This window comes from Apodemus sylvaticus, chromosome 11 (genome assembly GCF_947179515.1).
Source record: "Apodemus sylvaticus chromosome 11, mApoSyl1.1, whole genome shotgun sequence".
Lineage (NCBI taxonomy): Eukaryota > Metazoa > Chordata > Mammalia > Rodentia > Muridae > Apodemus > Apodemus sylvaticus.
The window spans coordinates 100,244,099-100,248,619 of NC_067482.1; the positions used below are offsets into that span (position 1 = coordinate 100,244,099).

The following is a 4,521-nucleotide window of genomic DNA, read 5'->3' on the forward strand; positions in this document are numbered from 1 at the left end:
GGTCATGTGGTTCTTCCTTTAAGAGATAGCGTTTTGACTATCTCTAATTTACTTTGGTTTTAAAGGATGACTCAGAGATTCATCCCCTCATTAAGAAGGCCTTCCTGCAGTGTCATTGCTGTTAGTGTCCTTCATTTGTGGGAAGTGTTTGAGGAGACAAAGTATCAAAAATAAAACATTGTTTTCCCACAAAAGGAACTGAAAAGGTTTCAAAGAATAAAAGCTAAAGGCAGTGTCAATGACATAAATAGCAGCACTGAGGAAAACAATAGCTCACTTCCATCTGGGTGGTTTGCAAAGGCCTCAAGACTCCCACTGGAACAATACAAATCTTGATTCAGTGATCTACATTTCTTTGGTTGCACATTTACAAATTCAGGAATGTTCCAGTTCTCCAATGATTGCTTTATTCCATTATAACCAACCTGTGTCCTTGTAGAACTCATTCTTCAAGGAATTGATCCCAGAGCCTAAAGTTAGCTTCAGTTTACTGACTTTCACACACTACCCAAATGTTTTTTAATTTTTTATTTCTAAATACAACTGTGCCTGAAAAAGAAATTACTCATCTAAATAACATTTTTTTTTGCCAAACACACTTCTACTTTCACTTTAAAAAAAGCCAAAATAAATGTGAGAGTTCATTATTTAAAAAGGAATTTTCTAATTATCAGATCTGCTCTTGTGTGTGTGTGTGTGTGTGTGTGTGTGTGTGTGTGTATGTGAGTGAGTGAGTGTGTGTGTGTTTCAGGAGAGAGACAGAGAGAGAGAGAGAGAGAGAGAGAGAGAGGAGAGAGAGAAGAGAGAAGAGAGAAGAGAAGAGAGAAGAGAATAGGGAAGAGAAGAGAGGAGAGAGGGGAGAAGGGAGAGGGGAGAGGGGAGAGGGGAGAGGGGAGAGGGGAGAGGGGAGAGGGAGAGGGGAGAGGGGACAGGGGAGAGGGGAGAGGGGAGAGGGGAGAGGGGAGAGGGGAGAGGGGAAGCTTGATTTCAAGGAAGTTCTCTGTTCTTGTGGCTAAAGCATTCAAGAGCTAATGACTGCATAGAAGTTTAGACAACTGTGTCATTGCACATGTCTGTCATTAGCCACTCCATGTTTATCTAATCCTTATCACCCACATCTCCTCTGTGATTGAAGATATTGGCCACAGGTTCCTTGGCACCCTCACTTAAGTGTCACATATGGCCTCGTTGGTTCTTCCCTTAGCTCTGAGCTAGTGTATTTCCCAATATTCGTGATGGTGTCATCTATGCTGAGAACTCTTTGACTCCTGCCTGCTACTCTTTCAAAATTTTTGTTTCATTACTTTGCATTTTAATATTGCCAGTTTTGTGGTTCAAAACCCCCAAACCGGATCACATGACAGGATCCCCTTCCACCCCTCCTTTATTTTGTCTCTTCTTTTTAGCTTTTATTGGTTCTTTGTGAATTTCACATCATGCACCCCAATCCCACTCATCTCCTCCTCCTCTCACACCTGCCTTCAACCATTGCAATCTCCTGCAGACAGAGAACAAACATCTCACTGTAGAAGCTGTTGTATATTCAAGTGTGCCCCACAGTAGACCCTTTTCTCCACACTTCTTTGCTTACAAATGTTCACTGCATTATCTCGTTGGTCTGCTAAAAGTCCTCTGGCTTCTGCTTCACTGTCAATACTGAATCTCACTGAGTCTCCTCTCAGCTATCCTGTTGTCCTCCTGGGTCATGAAGATCCAGTAAGTTTGTATCTGTAGGACCAGCACCGTCTTGTACTCCAGCAGTTGACTGATCAGGTAGATATTGGGGTGCGCCAACTCAAAGCCTAGGATATGTAGTATTACCATCAGCTCACACCAGGCTGCTTCTCACTGCTCTCAAGTCTCCAGTTCTGCCTCTTTTCACTATGTCCACTCCTGTTTCTGTTTCTCCTCTATTTCTCCACCACTTACTTGCTCCTCTTAGTGACTTTAAGAATCTTTTAGGGTCTGGGGTCTTCTCAGGAGTGATCTTAGGGGTGCACCATCTGTATATTATGGCACCAGCAGGGGTCACCTCAGGCATGGTCTGCCCCCCAGGCTTGCAAGACACCAGACTGATAGTTATCTCAGATTAGCTCCCTGTCTCTGGAACCCCTGTGTGGGACAAGTAGTTGTCTTAGGTTCTCTGTTTTCAGAGAATTTAGGCTATTGTTCATTCATATGCTCATAAATCAGAACACTGAGTATAGATATAGCCTCTCTCTCTGCAACCTACTGACATGTGACATGTGGCATGTGGCACAGTAGTGACACCTGAAATGCCCCTAGGGGAAGAACCAGGACAGGACCTCACTTTTTTAAAAACTTTTTTGCAGTAATTTTTTTTATTCGATATATTCTTTATTTGCATTTCAAGTGATTTTCCCTTTCCTGGATCCCCCCTCCCTGAAAGTCCCATAAGTCCTCTTCCCTTCCCCATTCCCCAATCCACCCCTTCTCACTTCCCTGTCCTGGTATTCCCCTACACTGCTGCACTGAGTCTTTCCAGGACCAGGGACCACTCCTTCCTTCTTCTTGGGCACCATTTGATATGTGAGTTGTATCTTGGATATTCCAAGTTTCTAGGCCAATATCCGTTTATCAGTGAGTGCATACCATGAGTGTTCTTTTGAAACTGGGCTACCTCACTTAGGATGATGTTCTCTGGATCCATCCATTTGTCTAAGAATTTCATGAATTCATTGTTTCTAATGGCTGAATAGTACTCCATTTTGTATATATACCACATTTTCTGTATCCATTCCTCCACTGAGGGATATCTGGATTCTTCTAGCTTCTGGCTATTATAAATAGGGCTGCTATGAACATAGTAGAGCATATGTCCTTATTAAATGCTGGGGAATCCTCTGGGTATATGGTCAGGGGTGGTATAGTGGGGATCCTTTGGAAGTATCATTCCCAGTTTTCTGAGGAACCGCCAGACTGACTTCCAGAGTGGTAGTACCAGCTTGCAACCCCACCAGCAGTGGAGGAGTGTTCCTCTTTCTCCACATCCTTACCAGCACCTGTTTTCTCCTGAGTGTTTGTTTGATCTTAGCCATTCTTACTGGTGTGAGGTGAAATCTCAGGGTTGTTTTGATTTGCATTTCCCTGATGACTAAGGATGTTGAACATTTCTTTAGGTGCTTCTCAGCCACTCTATATTCCTAAGGTGAAAATTCGTTCTTTAGCTCTGTACCCCATTTTTAAGGGGGATATTTGACTCTCTGGAGTCCACCTTCTTGAGTTCTTTGTATATCTTGGATATAAGCCCTCTGTCGGATGCAGTGTTGGTAAAGATCTTTTCCCAATTTGTTGGTTGCCATTTTGTCCTTTTGACAATATCCTTTGACTTACAGAAACTTTTATGAGGTCCCATTTATCAATTCTTGATCTTAGAACGTAAGCTATTGGTGTTCTGTTGAGGAAATTTTTCCCTGTGCCCATGTCCTCAAGGCTCTTCCCCAGTTCCTTTTCTATTAGTTTCAGTGTGTCTGGTTTTATGTGGAGGTTCTTGATCCTCTTGGACTTGAGCTTAGTTCAAGGAGATAAGAATGGATCAATTTGCATTCTTTTGCATGCTGACCTCTAGTTGAACCAGCAACATTTGTTGAAAAGGCTATCTTTTTTTCCACTGGATGGTTGTAGCTCCTTTGTCAAAGATCAAGTGACCATATTTCTGTGGGTTCATTTCCAGGACTTCAATTCTATTCCATTGATCTACCTGCCTGTCACTGTACCAATACCATGCAGTTTTTAACATAATTGCTCTGTAGTACTGCTTGAGGTAAGAGATAATGATTCCCACAGAAGTTCTTTTACTGTTGAGAATAGTTTTAGCTATCCTGGGTTCTTTGTCATTTCAAATGAATTTGAGAATTGCTCTTTCTAAGTCTATGAAGAATTGAGTTGGGATTTTTATGGGGATTGCATTGAATCTGTAGATTGCTTTTGGTAAGATGGCCATTTTTACTATATTAATCCTGCCAATCCAAGAGCATGGAAGATTTTTCCATTTTCTGAGGTCTTCTTTGATTTCTTTCTTCAAAGACTTGAAGTTCCTGTCATAAAGATCTTTCACTTGTTTGGTTAGAGTCATAGCAAGATACTTTATATTGTTTGTGGCTATTGTGAAGGGTGTCATTTCCCTAATTTTTCTCTCTCAGCCTGTTTATCCATTGAGTATAGGAAGGCTACTGATTTGCTTGAGTTAATTTTATATCCAGCCACTTTGATGAAGTTGTTTATCAGCTGTAGGAGTTCTCTTGTGGAGTTTGTTGGGTCACATAAGTATACTATCATATCATCTGCAAATAGTGATAGTTTAACTTCTTCCTTTCCAATTTGCATCCCTTTGACCTCCTTGTGTTGTCTCATTGCTCTGGCTAGAACTTCAAGTTCTATTCATATTGAATAAAAATGGAGAGAGAGGGCAGCTTTGTCTAGTCTCTGATTTTAGTGGGATTGCTTCAAGTTTCTCTCGATTGAGTTTGATGTTGGCTATTGGTTTGCTGTATATTGCTT

At 41.5% G+C, this 4,521-nt stretch overlaps 1 non-coding gene across 1 annotated transcript; it reads right to left on the reverse strand.

The window, feature by feature from the left end:
- Window positions 1–2,155: 2,155 nt before the first annotated feature.
- LOC127696916 (small nucleolar RNA SNORA17) lies at window positions 2,156–2,293 on the reverse strand. Its single transcript, XR_007980362.1, has one exon. It is a non-coding gene; the product is annotated as a small nucleolar RNA SNORA17 (small nucleolar RNA).
- Window positions 2,294–4,521: the final 2,228 nt, after the last annotated feature.